Source organism: Talpa occidentalis, unplaced genomic scaffold (genome assembly GCF_014898055.3).
Source record: "Talpa occidentalis isolate TD23 unplaced genomic scaffold, MPIMG_talOcc4v2.1 talOcc4.10, whole genome shotgun sequence".
Taxonomy (NCBI): Eukaryota; Metazoa; Chordata; class Mammalia; order Eulipotyphla; family Talpidae; genus Talpa; species Talpa occidentalis.
The window spans coordinates 18,349,572-18,367,161 of NW_023600993.1; the positions used below are offsets into that span (position 1 = coordinate 18,349,572).

The window sequence follows — 17,590 nt, forward strand, 5'->3', positions numbered from 1 at the left end:
GTAGTTAGTAAATCTGTCAGCAGGCAGATTATTTAAGCAACTTTCAAAAAAGTCCAGGGAAGAAATGATAAGGATTGAGGCCTCCCTGGTGTCGCAAGGGGTTAAGTCTCAGTTCTATCAAGCTGTAGCCAGCCACTGTGGCATGAGTACCATCCCCAGCCAGGGAGCTAACCCAGATGGTGCAGCAGACCTCTCCTGACTCTCCTACTGCTCCCCTCAGCAATGTATGTCAGTAGATCAGCCCATTCTGCACCCCACTCTGTCTCTGGTGAACCCTCTCACCTTCCCCACTTCTGGCCTATACCCCAGTTCTTGTATGCATAAATAAAAAAGAATTGATAAAGATATATATTTAAAAAAAGAAATGATAGAGATATATATTAAAATGGTAGCTCTAAAGGAGGGGAGGACTAGAGGTGATAATTAAAGCCTTGAAGATGAATGAAATAGCAGAGGGAGAAATTGTGGAGATAAAGTAAAACTGAAGTCACAACTCTAGGAAGTATCAAGCACTTAAAAGACACCTATTAGTTTTTTGTGGAATATAGGATAAAATGAACCTGAGTAATATGTGCATAGGTCTCAGTAAAAGCACACTGAGTGGAAATCTCCAGAGAAGTTGGAAGAAAAATGAGAGGACACACTTACCTAAGTGAAGAGTGAAGGGAGCCTCTGGAAAAAGGAGATGGTTTTTAGGGTGAAATCCTCCGTGGAGGTCTTGTAGGATCAGCAGATCATTGGCATCTTTTGAGAGAGTAGTTTTAAGAGAATAGTGGTGACCCAAAGCACTAGCAGATGGAGTGAGGGGAGAGTTTCAAAATCAAGTGAAGAGAGTAAGGCACTTAGATGGTATCCCAAGCAAATATTGGCAGGGCAGGGAGGGGGATTCATTTCACAAAGGAAAGGGATGTAGACAGGGCAAGTATGACCTTATATTTTGGGCTAAGTAGACAAGCTCCTTGTTATTTTGGATGTCTTTTGGGCCACCAAATTGCAGATCAGAAAGTAATTGATTACACTATTACATTGGATCCAATGAATCAGAAGTGGGCTAGAAGAACTCAGGAATACATTTTTTTTTCATGATCTAAGAAAATATCTCTGTATTGTTCTGAAATGCCAGGGAAACAGTTATTTCTGGGCTTTATGGAATTATGATTGTGGGCAGTCTATTTACGGGTGAACTCTTTGTTTCTGTTTTTCTGTTTCTGCTTAGCAATGCCAGCCTTGGAAGGTTTACATTAACTCCTCCAAAGTAAATAGAACATTATCTGTATACCTTGAAGCTGAGTGTTTACTTTCCTTATTGGGAAGTGAGAACAAAAAGAGGCTTGGCATTTCAATCAGCCAAGTTCCCCAGTGACTATGCCAGGGTCCATTTGCCCATTTCTTCTAAGGTGGCAGGCCTTTTCTTGGTCTGTCACTGTGAAAATGCCCTCTCTTGGAAAGAAGCAAGGATATCTTGTGGGGAAGGGTAGCCTTAGTCATTGACCTCGTATTTAAAAAAACGTTTTCCAGTGAAAGTGACTATTATTTTGGGGAAAAAAAGTCACAGGTATTCTATGTTTCATATCTGGGGCTTCCTGGAAATAAGATATCTAGTACAAACAGTATTTGTTCATAGTGATTGTAGCAGCTACAGGATAACACCATTTCTCTAGAAAAACAACAACTTAAAGCTATAGAATGTAATCATCTATAAAACATAGGTAATTTATCCAGAAATTGACTGCTGGCGTTTGTGAAGGTCTGAAATACTCCAGTGCAGGTTTGGCCTTTTCCCTGCTATTGTCAAAACAAGTCAAGGACTTCCTGAAAGACAGTTTGGCAGTTTCTTACAAATCTAAATGTACTGTCACCATATGATCTAGCAATCATGCTCATTGGTATTTGCTTAAAGAAGTCGAAAACTCATATCCATAAAAGTCCACACGTAGATGTTTATAGCCACTCAAAAACTTGGAAGCAAATAAGATGTCCTTAAGTAGGTGAATGAATAAAGAAACCGTGCTACATCCAGACAATGGGTGTTATTCAGCACTAAAAAGAAATGAATTATCCAGGCATGAAAACACATGGAGGAACCTTAAATCCATATTACTAAGTGAAAAAAAACCAATCTGAAAAACAGGCTGTATGATTCCAACTATAGAATTTCTGGAAAAGGTAAACTTATGGATTGGAGGGAGGAAGAAGGAATGAGTTGACATAGCACAGAAGCTTTTTAGAGTGGAGAAATACTCTGTGTGATACCGTGATGACAGATACTTGTCATGGTATATTTGTACAAACCCATAGAATGTGTAACATCAAAAGTGAACTGTAGTCTGTAAACTGTAGACTTTTGGTGATTATAATGTGTTGATGTGGGTTCATCAAATGTAGAACATACCACTCTGGGATGTTGACAGTGGGAAGGCTATGTTTGAGTAGGGGCAGGAGGTCTACAGGAAATGTCTGTATCTTTCCCTTGATTTTGCTGTGAACTGCTTTAAAAAAATAAAGGTGTCATTTAAAAAAAACAACACATTTTAACATTTTACCAGTGCTCTCAATCCTCAGAATAAATGTGGTGTTACTCTTTCCCTTCACAGCAGTGATCTGTGCTATTTTAAGATCCTTATTAATGTGTGTTGACAATAGACAAGAAAAGGATGAGGGTGTTTCCTGTCTACTTTTTCAAAAACTGGTTGAAGGAAACATGTATGTCAGAGCTTCTTCTCTTGTGTCATATTGATAAAGTTGATGTTCTTTGGCACTTTACCTTTTCAGACTCTTTCCACATGCAAGAAACTATGACCTATTCTTACATTTTGAACTTTCCTCTTTCTGACAATAGTATATTGTCAGAGAATAGTATCTTGTCAGAGAATAGTATATTGAGGTTTCCTAAAATTATTGAACATTGAATTGTGGTAAAGAGTGAAATACAAATACTGTTTTTTTCTGTGCTCCTTCCCACCTTGCTCTTGCCCATCCCTTTGCACCTTCCCCTCCAGTAGCCTCAGTTCTATCTTCAGCTTTCTAAGGTAGGTCCTTAGAACTTTGTTTGGTTTCTTAGTACTCTACATATAATTGACCTTAAGTGGTATTTGTCTTTCTCCTTCTCACTTATTTTGCTTCTAATCTCATTTTGCATGTTGTTGCAAATGTTACATCTTTCTGATATACTTGTCTGTAGTCTTGTTTGCTGTTTTATTAATAAAAGGAGTAAATAATTGATAGTAAAATTTTAAAACAGTGGGTCATAAAAATAGTTTGACATAAAAGTCACCTTTAACAGACTAAAGTGAGATTTGAATCAAATTTTATAGATATGGCTAATGACATTTTCCCTTTCTTTTTACTTTGAAGGCTGAACTGGTAACATATTACAAAATGAGACAAGTGAGAATAGGGTGCGTGGAAGACTTCAAGGTCTATGGATTATTGACTATAAAATGCTGAATTTCTTGCTTAGAAGGACTAAAATGGCAACAACAAAAAAAAAGTCGTGGCCAACCACTTCAGGAACCAACAAGCATAGAAGCTTATGGCTCTTTCTACTTGTTTTTGTAGAACCTAAACTATAATTAATACTTCGAGCCCACAAAATGAGCAGGATTGGAGGGCTTGGCTTCTGGAGAAATATTTGCAGTGAAAGTTAAGAAGCTGGTGAAACAGCTTATTAAACTAGCCCATCCCATATAAATACCATAGTCCATGTAGTGATGAAATCTTTCTGGAAGCCTCCAAGTAAGCTTTCAGAGAGCCAGGGTCAGTTTTCATTATACAACTGGAGTTGGCTGTTTTACAGACCAAGTGACCTCTTACTTTGTGTGGGAGTACAGTCTTTCTGTCTTCACTAAAAAATAATATATTGCTCCTCACTCTTCAAAGCCATTTTTGGAAATCAATTTGTCATTTTGGTGAGTCTCAGAGGTATCAATGAGTGGCAACTATGGAAGGGTTAAAAATTGAATCCAAATGCTATAGGGAATCCTTGTATTGTGGATTATTTATTATCCACATTGCCTAGCAGTGAAATGCAGTTGCTATTTATTTGTAGAGCAAAACAGGAAGTCATTCTCTAAGTGAAACGCCCATTAAGAATCAATTTACACGATGATTTATATCCTTTTCACAAAAACACCAGTATTTAAAGCAACAAACACCTTCTGAGTTTTCTAGTGAGGTTTTTCTTCTCAACAGAAAACTGGAAGAACTTGGGTGTTTAGTATATCTACAATTAAAATAGTCAAATTTTCTAATTAATCATTTTCTAAGAAAATGCTGTCATTGAGAGAAGTAATGCAAGCAAATGCAATCACCATAGACTTGGTTTTCTTTTCACACTTGGGTGGGACTCTTCCAAATGGCAGTGTTTTGTAATCACCAGTGCAACTATCTCATGGAGTAATTTTGTTAAAATCTCTTTTAGATATTGTCTTAGGAAGTGAAAACACAGAATAAATAAATAAAATGCCATTGGAATAGTAGGGGAAGATATTCATACATATTTGAAAAAGCATTCATGTATTTTCTAACCTATGAGTGAATAGTGGCTCTTAAACTTTCCAGTATGAATGTCTCAACCAGGGATCTTCTTACACTGTTCATTTTTATACAATAATTGGTTTCCCCCCCTCAGATGTAGTTCTCCCATCACCATATCACCTATGAACCATCACCCTATTCCCTCGTGTTCTTCCTTCCCCTGTTTTGACCCCCCCTTTTCCTCCTCTCTTGCTACTAAAAGGGAGAAGAATGGAGATATTATACTCTCGGACTTCAAACAATACTACAAAGCCATTATAATAAAAACAGCATGTTATTGGAACAAAAACAGCCTCACAGACCAATGGAATATAATTGAAAGCCCAGAAATAAAACCACACATACATGGTCAGCTAATCTATGACAAAGAATATACACTGGAGTAGGGAAAGCCTCTTCAATAAATGGTGCTGGGAAGACTGCACTGCAATGTGCAAAAAAAATGAAACTAGACTACTATCTCACACCAGATACAAAAATCAAATCAAAATAGATTAAAAACTTGAATGTAAGACCTGACGCCATAAATCATATAGAAGAAAACATAGACAAAACACTCTATGACATAAACCTCAGAAACATCTTTGAGTATTCTTCTCCAGAAGCAAAGAAAACAAAGGAGAAGAAACAGCTGGGTCTACATCAAACTAAGAGGCTTATATACAGCAAAAGAGACAGGAATCCAAACAAAGACACATCCTACTAAATGGGATAAAATATTTGCACACCATAAAACAGATAAGGGACTGATATTTAAGATCTACAAAGAGCTAACACAACTCAACAATTGCATTTTTCATTCAAATAGCTCTAAAAATAGTGTCAAGTCTTTCAACTAATGTTAAGAAGATTGTTATGTTCCTGGTGTTACTTATTACGTTTTCTAAATAGACTAGATGCTTTTAAGAATACAGAGATAAAGAAAAGGAGAAAATAGCCTGCACTAGGCCAGACACTTGTCATGAAAATGGTAGTGCTAGGGAGAGGTGCCACATTCTGCAAATGACACCAACCGAGACTCAAAGAATGTCTTTTTATGACGGATGATTTTAGTTGAATTCCAATAGAAATGATTTGGAATAGACAGTTTATAGAATTTACCTATTCTTGCAGGTCATCATTGGAAAATGGAAAATGGGCCATTTCCTGTTAGTATCATTTAACGTGAGAAATTTTATTCTTTTCCTTTATTGGCCAAGATGATTCTGAAATATGTTTTGTTGATTATCTAAGGACTATTAAGTTCAGGTCTGAAAATTCCAAATGAAGTTTTTTGAGAACTTAAGAGACATGTAATTCTTGGGTTCTTTTTGAGACTTATGGAAGTGTATCACTGTCTACTCTGTCTAATAGCCAGGAGGGGTTAAAAAAAAAAAAAAACAACAATACATGCACTCCTGACAAATTTAAATTCACGTGAGATGAAAATGAAACTAGATTAAAGATTTATGTGTGTGTGTGTATATATATATATATATATGTATAAAATGATCATTCAGAGAGCCACTTTTATAGTATGTTCTGTGAGCTGCTGCACAGGTGCTTTACAGATGCTGTTGAGTGACCAGGGTTCTGTGGCAAATTTGAACTTATACCTTGTACCAAGAAAATGTGAGTGAAAAAATTTCAAGATAATTTTATAAATGAGAACTCATTTTAGAAGAGAATAATCACTGCATTAAACTATTTTTTAACATACACAAATTCTGCTTGTTCTCCACCAACTGATGTATTGTTTGCCTTTGAAATTTGATAGTATTTTCACTAATAAGATTGCTTATTTGATTTAGTGTGCCAAGGGCAGTTTCTCTATTTGACTCACTATAACAGGTAACAGTGAAAGGAGTTTCACCTAGAGTGACTGCTGCACATTGCTAATAATACATTGTGGCAGACACTTTCCTAGCCGCTTTCCAAGTACTATCTCATTTTACACTCACATCAACCCTGAGGTGGATGCAAATATTATCACTGTTTTGTAGATGAAGAAACAGTTTCAAAGAACTTAAGTAAGTAAAGTGTGTCCAGTATGTGAAATCAAGGTCAGAAGTAAAGTGTGTCCAGTATGTAAAATCAATTCTGTTTAACTTCTGAGTTGGAACATCTATACATCAGTTCTTCTCTGATACTTTTGATTATATCAGTACTAGTTTTTTTTTTTTTTAAAGATTTATTTATTTATGTATACAAGAACTGGGGTGTAAGCCAGAGGTGTGGGGGTATGGGGTGAAAGGATTCACCAGAGACAGAGCAGAACAGGTGGATATACTGAAATATACTGCTGAGGGGAGCAGCAGGCGAGACTGGAGAGGTCTGCTGCACCATGTGGGTCAGCTCCCTGGCCAGCCAGGGAATCCAACTGGTGCTGTGGTGGCTGCCAATAACTTGATAGCGCTGTCTTTAACACCTGCACCACCAGGGAGGCCCCAGCACTAGTTTCTTTTGAGTTGTCATTTCTTTGAAGTTTCTGTTTCTTGCACTGAGCTCTCTTTGGTTGTTTTTTATTTCTAGCTTTTGCAGTACAGCAGAGATTCTCAACTCTAAGTATAATCCATATCACTTAGGGAGATTTAAAAAATACTGATGCTTAGGACAAAACTGTTTTTTCACAGATGACAAGACTGATTGTTAGGATATTAAGAATAGAAAAATAAACTATCTGCAACTATTAAACTCATTTAGGGAGATTATATGATAAATGATAAATCAGTTGCATTTTATATACTACTAATGGAAGCTAACTAGCTCTTAACATGAGATTGGGACTGGTTGACTTTTAGTTTCAGTATGGAATGGTCTGCTTGGTTGTTAGTTGGGACATCCCAATGTAAATATCTTACATCTTTACTCTGGGACTGGTTGGATTTCCCAGAGAAGCGTTTTCAATCTACTGCCTGGAGGATAATGGCCTGGTTGCCAGCATTCAAAAGATTGGAGATTTCAGCATTCAGTCGGCATATTTTTGCTTAATCCCTATTTTTGGTTCAAAGATTATACTTTCTGCTATGTCTGGCATTTTGAGTATGGAGACCTTCCATTTACACTCTCTGGAGAATGTATTTATAGTCTGCTAGGGTGAGGAAAGAGCTTTCACTCTGGGGCAAAGTGGAGTCTCCAGGAGAAGAGCTGCTTCTTACAATGCTTTTACCCAGTTATTTTTATTTAAAGTCTGTATGTCGTTCACCCACTTCCAGAAGTGCCTGTTGTTGCCTGTCTCTGACTCCTTTGAGAATTCCTTGGTGAAGATGAGTTTGGTTCTCAGTGTTCTCTGCTGTTAGCTTAGGCTTTTGTTCTGCTAAATTGATTACTGCTCATCCATCTGCTTTCCAGCTTACAATATTTTTATTTCTATTCTTCCTTCTTCTGTTCTCTCCATGCTTGTAGGTCTTGTTAAGAAGTTCCTTACCTTCTTTTCTATAAAATATGATGTAAATGTTTCATGTGAAACTGAAATGCTAAGATTACTTATTAATTTAAAGGAATGAGTTTTTTTTTTTTTTAAAGATTTATTTATACAAGCACTGGGTACAGTCAGAAGCGCGGGAGGGTGAGAGAATTCGCCAGAGCCAGAGCGGGGAGCAGAACAGGCAGAAGGACCAAAGTACATTGCTGAGGGGAGCAGCGGGCGGCAGGAGAAGTCTGCGTGCCATGTGGGACCCTACTCCGGTGGCCTGGGAGCAGTCGGGGATCGAACTAGTGCTGCAGAAGCTGGGGGCAGCTTCACAACCCAGCGCTCAACTGCTGTGCCACTGGGGAGGCCCAGGAATGACTTATTTTATAAAAAAATTTAAGTTGTAGGTTACCATATAGTAACACATGCTTTATAAGGGAAGAACAATTGAACATCTTATTTGTAGAATTCAGAGTAATAATTGTTTTATGTGTAAACATCATGTTGAACCAGGCAATTTTTTTTCATTATAAATAACTCCATTAAAAAAAAAAAGTAATAAGGGTATCTGGTTTGTCCAATATCAATGGGCATTTCATTGTCTCTCACATAAACCATGTGTGTATGCATTCCTTGCATTTTCATGGTAGTTCGGAAGAAATTGGATGCAACTGTAGTCATGGCCTGAGGAAGTGAAACATTACGTTTATAGGTGGCACTAATTAATTCAATGAACCTTAATTGAGTACTTACCATAAGGCAGACACTGTTCCTGCTGCTGTGTTAGAGAAGTAAACAAAACAGGATTCCATTCCAGTCAGTAGACTTCTGGTATTAAAATGAGCATAAAAGATACCAAAAAAGCTCTTTCAGCAAATTCTGTGAAATAGGTACCTGTCTGTGTATCTATTGGTATATCTTATTGCATTTTGTCTGTGCTGATGACTTCTCTACTGGAGCTGTTTCGCAAATGAGATTCTGATTTAACTAAGTCTGTTTGTTGTTGCTGTTTTTGTTCATTATAACATTCCTTTCTAAGGTTGACTTGAAACAGACTTCCAAGACATATACAATGTGATAAAACAAGTTAAACTCAAGAGAGTCAGAGAGCTGAGACAGAGGGAGAATACTAGCAGGAAAATAGAATGAAAGTAAGTATGGCAAAAACGTACAAAATGCATATAAAGAAATCTCATTCCTTGCAAGGAACAGGCCACACACTTTTATATGGAAAATTCCATATTGAACCAGTCAATTTTAAAAATTTCCATTAAAAAAATAACTATTGGAGAAAGGACTAACAGGATATGTTTTTTGTTTTTTGGGTTTTTTTTGGTAGGCATCTTAAAGATAAAAGCAACTTTGGCTTTTATGAATCAAAGAAAATAATCAGTGATTAGGTGGCAGGAAGATACAGAAATTTCTCCTATGGACCTTCCTGAAAGAATCTTCGTTAGGAGCTAGAACAAAAACATACTTACAAAAAGTGCAATAATGAGTTCCCTGGACTATTTCCTAATGTTAACTACATAAAATTAAATGTGAAAACATTTTTAAAGGGTGAGAAAGACAGATTGGTGATCATTTACAGGTATAGTTTAAGTATAAATAATGTGCTAAGCTCCTTCCTAGTTTTAGAGGTCAGTCTTTCCTCTATAGCTAAATCTCATCTGGAATTAAATCTTCAAATGTGGCATTAAAAGTAGATAAAAAAAACAAAGTAATTTAACTTTAATGTAAATAAATAAGCTTGTAGAATAATTTAAAGACTTATTTCCCACATTGCATGTTATTTTTGTGATGAAAGAGATCAGAAAAATGTAAAAATGATTTTTACTAGAAAAATTATAGAATGGTGGAGAGGATGAAATTTTCATGCTTGAAAAAAAATAGCCTAGCTGGAGGAGTTTTTAAGAAGTTATCTAAATTTTTCTGCATGAGAAGATACTGAAATCATTAAAATGCCTTTTAAACTTTAACTAAAAATAGATAAAACTATATATTTCAATATTGGAAGGATTTCAGTTCTTAATGAGAAATGAAAAGGAAGCCAAATTTGAAGAAAAATAGTTAAACATTTAAAGTTTGAGTAATTTATTTTGTAGGCACTTTGTAACTGATTCAGTGCTTTTTGGATATAGATGACAGATTCAAATTCTTTTAAAAATCAACATAATTATTTATGTGAAAATAAATTTCTTGCATTTCAGGGCATTTTTTTATTAACATTGTATTTTTGTTTTCTAGCTGTATGGTTTCTACACTTGTTTTCCTACATAAATTTGGTGTCTGTGTTTATTACTTTTCCCATATTTTGTCTTCATAGTATTGTCAGCCTTCTCATTTTCTATCAGCTTTTCTACTTCATGATTTCACTTGGAGCTGGTGAAGATTTCAAGCTCTGAATTTCTGCTGTTTGGACCATGACTTCCACTCATTTCTCTCATCTTACTCTTAAAGAACCTGATCTCTCTCACTATAAAACTTCTAACCTCTCTCTGACCTCCTGAATCTTGTTGCTTCTCTGGTGAATCACTATAATTAATGCTCTTGATAGCTACACAGAAATACTCTCCTTTGAGTTTCAGGCTTGTAGGCTTTGCTAAATCCAAATATTTGGAGAACAACAAAACCAGTTCCTTTAGGTGTTACTTCTGGAACCTGAATTTTCCTGAAGAAGGTCACATGATAATCGACTGACTGAGTGTTGTGGGATGAAGTTGATTATCTTCTTCTGGTTAACTTTGTACATAAAACTTCAGTGTTCTCATGACCCATTAGACATTTGATTCAGCAGGGACTAGCTATTCCAGTTTCAACTGCTTTCCCACTTGGGCCCCGTCTATCTACTCTCAAGGAAATTCATCAACTTGTCTCTTCTAAAGTTTCTTCACTTATCCTCCTATTCTTTTTTTTTTTTTAATTTTTTAAAAAAAAATTATTTATTTTTTATTTTTTTATTTAAATATTTGATTTTATATAATTCTTACATCTTTTTTCATCTTTGCACAATGTTTGCATTTTCATTTTGGTTATATTCCCCATACAATTGCACCCCCCTTATTTTGACTCTAGTCCTTCCTTTCCCCCCCCTCCCTCCTCCTCCCCCCCCACCCCCTCCCCAGTGTGTCTCTGGTTTATAATTGCTTGTTGATTTTGATTTTTACTTTGTATTGATTAGTCTTTTTCCTGCTCTCTTATTTAGGTTTTCTAAATTCCTGCTATGAGTGAGACCATCTGTATTTTTCTTTTTCTTTCTGACTTATTTCGCTGAGCATGATCCCTTCTAGCTCCATGTTGCTGCAAACTGTATGTGTTTATCTTTTTTGATTGCTGAGTAATATTCCATTGTGGAGAAAAAAGAACTCTCCTGCACCGCTGGTGGGAGTGCAAACTGGTCCAACCACTATGGAGAGCTGTGTGGAGATTTCTTGAACTACTAAACATAGAGCTTCCATATGATCCAGCCATTCCACGCCTAGGTATTTACCCAAATGACACAGAAACAGTAATTCCAAAGGGCACCTGCACCCCTATGTTTATAGCAGCACTATTTATAATAGCTAAGCTATGGAAGCAACCAAAATGCCCAAAAATAGATGACTGGATCAAGAAGATGTGGTACATATACACAATGGAATATTATCCTCCTATTCTTTTTGTTCCTCTAACCCAAATGGTTTGAGCTCTCACTAGGAGGAGAGAAAGAGAAATTTCTATCCAAAGTAGCCTAACATACATCACCAAACCCTGTGAAATTCATTTCATTTTTTTTCTAAATTGACAGTCAATATAACAGCATTTTAAATATTAATGATATGGGTAGAAAATTTTTTGGGAAGGGGCCTGGCTAGGTTGGTAGAAGGTTATTGAAATTGGAGGTGGAAGTTTTCATGAATAACAGTAAAAATCTGGTTCTAAAAGGGGCACATGGTAGATTTGGATTATTTTTTTATGCACATAAAAAAGATTTAACTGGAAATATCTTCTCATGATAAATTGACACGTAACTCTTTTACCGTTTTCAAAAATTGATAATCTCTTTAACAAAGAGCATCTCTATTACAAGTGCCTTTAGGCCTATACCATAGCTATCCAAAGAAGGAATGATAACATTTTTATTGATAGCTTCAGTTCTCTCTAAATTATTCATTTTTTAAATTTCAAAATCAAGAAGATAAAGAGGAAAATAACTAAAGAAATTAAAGAGAATTGCTGTTTGACAGTAATTGGAAACCAGTGATTGGAAGCACTTGGTGAAATATGTTCTACAAAGAACTTAAAATTTTTGTTTTGGTTGCTTATAGATCTCTTCAAGATTTAAATTGCTGCTTTAGGAAGTACAAGTGTCAAATTGGTCTTGAAGTGCTTTCTTGACTGGAGAAAGACGTTTTGAAAAGAGAGTTGCATTTCTAATGCACTAAATTCTATCATGTTTCAAATTTTAAGAAAGAATCATCTCATTGTTAATCTAGTATCTGAATTGCTTTTATTTTTCCCCTGACAATAGAAGATGACTCCAGGGAAGCCATAGTTCATGAGTACAATGTGAGGAATTTCATTCCTGGTATAGGTGTTAACACCTCCTCCTTGGCATTTATAAGTCAGAATCTGACAAGAAATAAATGGCATTCTCAGAGTACTAAATAAGTGGCTTAATGAAGGCACTACTTATAGGCAGGGTTAAGGAAAACAAAAAGTTGAAAAGTGTCAAGATACTAGCATATAGTGTCTTGATACTATGGGGGCTACGGTATTGATAGCTTTCTACCTACTCTTAGAAATCTAGAAATAGGGAAATTTCCTAAATGTATAAACATCTATATATATAAAAACACTGTGACAAACACTATGCCAAATGGAAAGACTATAGACACATTCCAGTGAAGATTATAACCAAGGAAAGAATATTGCTATCACCATTACCATGAAACACAGGACTTAAAGCCTTGTCCAGTGGTACATGCGAAGTTAATCCTGATAGATGTTTTATTTTTTTAATTGATACTTTGAATGACATCTTATTTTTCCTTATATTATCTATGCTCTCTATGTTATTATCTATTTGGTTATTGCTAGTATAGAGGAGTAACTAGTATTAGACCCCATGGTCCATAGTCCCTAGCATACTAGCAGCAGCTAGCATATTCTTTCAGGCCTGAAAGGCCCATCCTAGGAAGCTATTCATAGAACCTGGGGGCAGGAGCTGTGGAAGTGGTTTCATCTGATGGAGCTACAATCCTGGGTAGATAAATTCTCCAGTATCCCATAATAGGTTATCTTCTGCTTAGTTTGGTCAATTGGAAGTACGGGTAGGAGCTTGGAGGGCAAGAGGAAAAGGAAGACACAGGGATTTGTGTCCTCTCTGTCTCTGTCACAGCTCTGGTCTGTGATGGACAGTGCCACTGTGGTACCAGCTACAGCTGCATGGTAAACCTTGCCCCTGGGCTCCAGTCTGACTACTTTGATCTCTGATTTGGCTCACTGTACTATCTTTTTTTTTTTTTTTTAGCTTTCCTATCCCTTTTGAAACCAATTCACACATTCAATTCCCTCTGTTTTAAAAACTAAAAATGGCTTATATTTTCTTTTTATCTTGATATTATATATATATATATATATTTAAAAAAGATTTATTTATTTTTCTATACAAGCACTGGGTATAGTCAGAAACACAGGAGGGTGAGAGAATTCACCAGAGCCAGAGCAGGGAGCAGAACAGGCAAGACTGATGATGTACACTTATAAGGGGCAGGAATGGGCACAGTGCAGGTTTTCTATAATCCAGCAGACCGGGTAAAGGAGGAGTCAGAGTCCTCAGTGGTTTTTTGCAGGTCTTTTTATTGGGATTTACCCGGTACACAGCAGGCAAGGGTGCTGGGGGGCCGGGAGGCTGGCAGTCCTCCCAGTCCCCAGCAAATCCTCACTCTATCTGGGCTCTCCGGTGATCTCTGCTTCTGCTTCTTTGCTTCTCTCTTGGCTTCTCTTTCGGCTTCTCCTGCTTCTTTCTCAGCTTCTGCTGGCGTCCCCGTGATGCCGCCCTTAAAAGCACAGTCTTAGCCAAGGTGAATCCTATCTACATCTGCCCACACCCTACTCCAGGTGTCCGCCATCAGGTATGCATTCAGGACCCCAAAGATCCATCATCTATCCTGATGGCGGGAGAGCAGAAAAGCCTGAAATTTTTCCTTACCCTACAACACTGCTGAGGGGAGCAGCAGGTGAGACAGGAGAGGTCTCCTGTGTCACGTGGGATCCTTGCCTGCCGGCATTGAACTGGCGCTGCAGAGGCTGTGGGCAGCTTCGCAGCCCAGTGCTCAACCGCTATGCCACCGGGGAGGCCCGATGTTTTATATTTTTAATTGCTACTTTGAGTGACATTTTTTTCCTTATATTGGTTATACTCTGTATGTTATTATCTATTTGGTCATTGCTGGTATAGAGAAATAACTTTATACCTACCAACCTGACTGTATTCTGTTATTAATTTAAGTGATTACTGATTTTTTGGTGAGTTTTCAATGTGGATAATCACAGCTGAAAAAAATATGTGACTCATTTCTTTCGCTTTGCATGTACCATGGACAAGACTTTATAATGGTGATAGCAGTATACTTCCCTTGATTATAATCTTCATTGGAATGTGTCTATAGCCTTTCCATTTGGTATAATGTTTGCTACAGTGTTTTTAGATATTTAGATGTTTATATATTTAAGAAGTTTCTCTATTTCTAGTTTTTTAAGTGTTTCAATAAAAATCAATGGTGAACTTTATCATTACTTTTCAGCCTCTATTGAGATAACCATTTAATTTACCTTTAACTCCTTATTATGGTGTATTGCATGGATAGATTTCCTAAAATAGAACCTTATTCTATTAATGGAATAAATCCTGATTACTCAGGTTTTCAAAATTCTAACTTTTGATTTTATTAATCTTCTCTATTGTGTGTTTTATTTTTTAAATTATTTCACTTATCTTTATTCTCGCCTTTCTTCTGATTTCATTGGATTTTCTTTATTGTTCTTACCCCAGCCTCTTTCATTGTTTATTTTTTCAACATCTTTAGTTTTCTGTGTATCCATTTAAAGCTATACGTTTCCTACTGAAAATTGCTTTAGCTATGGACTACAAGTTGCGATAAAATGTTTACAGTTCTTCATCACTTAGTAATTTTAGATTTCCTTTATGATGTTTTTTTTCCTTTGGTAGAGGGGCTATTTAGTTATGTTATTTTGTTACTGAATTTTAGAAATTTATTGAGGTATTCATGTGGAACAGCATGTAATTAATTTTTGGAGTGTTTTCTTTTCCAAGAAATATGTATTCTGTTTCTTGGGTGTCAAATTTCACATGTATCTATGTGTTATTTTTATTATTTCTGTTTTTGTTATGCTTAATTTATTTAGCTCTGAGAAGGGTATGTTGAAATCTTAAATTCCAATCATTGTATCTATTTTTTACTTTATTTATCACCTTTGTTTCTCTGCCTTCTTTCAGTTTATAATCTTAGGTGTCAGTATTCATGATCCTTATCTCTTCGATTTACTTTATTCTGTCCCACTATATGCTGTTGCTACTTATCTTTTCTACCTTGATTTTTATTTTGTTTGATATTATCATTGCTGCTCAGGCTTACTTTTGGCTTGTTTTCTTGTTTATTAATCTTAATGTCATAAAGGTACTGTCTTACATTGATTCTGAAGGTTTTGAAATTTTGCCTTTTACAAATAAATCATTAGTCCATCTGGAATTGCTTTTTATGTATGGTGTGAGATTTTATTTTATTTTTTGCTTCATAGATTCAACCATCTGCTTTTTTCTCCCTGACCTGAAATGTCATCTCTGTTATACAATGTTTTTATATACATGTTGTACTGGTGGTTCTGTGCTCCCTACTCAGATCTACTTCTGTTTCTTTGCACCAGATAACCTCGTCTTACTCACTAGTTTTATACCAAATCTTAATATCAAACAGGACAAGTACTCTTAAGGTTTTTTTTTTTTTTAATCCCTCCCATGTGTTCTTTGTGAGCATCTTAGTCCTTTGCTCTGCCATGTAAGTTTTAGGAAAGACTCATTGAATTGTAGAAAATCTTGTTTCTTTCTTTGGAATGCCTTAAACTGAAATCGTGACAAGATTACATCTTGTATTCATGAACATGACTGTTCTCCCTATTTAGCATGGTCCTTAAATATTATTCATCTTAATATAACAGAGATTACCTTCGAGCACTGAGTTGCCATAATTGCCTAGTTCTTTTAGGACTGAAGTGATAGATTCATGACAAAAATCAGTCTCCTGTATATAGTTTGTCCTGGTCTGTTTGAATTTGAATTGCTATAATAAAATACCATAGATAAGATGGCTTAGACAGCAGAAATTAATTTCCCTGCAATTCTGGAGGCAAAAGTCCATGAATTAAGGGCCAGTTGATTCAATTTCTAGTTGAAAAGCTCTTCCTGACTTATAAAAAAGCAGGCTTCTTGCTGTGTCCGCACATGGTGGAGATAGCAGGCACTCTGGTGTTTCTTATAAGAAACTAATTCTATTGGTTTAGGACACTACTCTTGTGACCTCATTTAACCTGATTACATCATAATGACCCCTCTCCAAACATAGTTACATTGGACACTAGTGTTTCAAAAATTTGAAGAGGCATAATTCTGTCTATAGCGTAGTGCTACCAGGTTCTTCCTCTTACAAACCTTCCTTTCCAGGGACTAGAGATGATGGTCCCCACTTCTAGGTTAGCCACAACTGTCTATTATGCTGACCACCTACTTACTCATCCTGCTTTTTTCCTGGCAGCTGTAGTTTCAATATGATTGTAAAGATGCTTGAAAGTTAATCCTTTGGAAACTAAAAGGACAGAATTGTGCAGAATAATGTTAATTTTTCTTATACTCCAGGTCTAGTTGGGGAAAGTGGAAACTAAATGAAGAAATTATTCTATTCTTTGCATTCTCTTAAGCTGAAAGAGATGCTCTAATTCAGGGGGCAAAGCATCAGTGGTCACAATCTCATTTTTTCCCACCCAGCTCCATCAGCCTTATAGCTAGAAACTCCTTCCAGATGCTGGTTTCAGATAAGTTGCATTAATTTTCAGCATTGTTTTTATATTTTTGACTTCAAAGATATTTTAGCTGAAAGGCAAGGAAGCTAGCTCAACACCGTTTTAAATGAAAATGCCCAACTTTAACAGTTTTCACATTAAATAAATTTATGTTTTTTGGCCACCAAAAAAGCAGACCCAGAACACTGTGAATGCTGGGTGTAGAAACTGGAATTTTTGTGTGTACCTAAATAAGATCCGTATTTTCCATCTTGACTATTTTTCCTTTTTTATGAATATATCATCATTTGGCCTGTAGGACTGAGAAATTGGTTGAGAAATCCTACAGGCCAAATAAATGAAGAAAAGTCAGCCAGAATCCCATATGATATTGAAATTGGGCTTTGATGCTTTTCCAGGTTTTATTTTTTTCCTCATATGTATTCCAAGAGTGTAATGTTTCAGTTAATTGCTCTCCCTCAGACCAACTCCTTTGTATTTTTGATCAGCAGAAATTCTGTATCTATTATCTATTATATGATGTTAATTTAATGTTAAATTTATATTAACATAGATTTTCATGGTTGAAAATAAGCAATTCATACA

The 17,590-nt window shown here is 36.0% G+C and overlaps 1 protein-coding gene across 5 annotated transcripts in view; it reads left to right on the forward strand.

Annotated features, from left to right (window-relative positions):
• Positions 1–17,590, forward strand: part of RARB (retinoic acid receptor beta) — an 885,139-nt gene that overhangs the window by 19,163 nt on the left and 848,386 nt on the right. For 3 of the 5 annotated variants that reach the window (XM_054692829.1, XM_054692832.1, XM_054692827.1), the window contains one exon: positions 8,967–9,078. The exons of 1 other annotated variant lie outside the window; for it this stretch is intronic. The gene's annotated coding sequence lies outside the window, so the exon portion shown is untranslated. Of the gene's footprint in view, positions 1–8,966; positions 9,079–16,557; positions 16,679–17,590 lie in introns of those variants that run through there. One more of the 5 variants, XM_054692834.1, reaches the window with a different exon arrangement.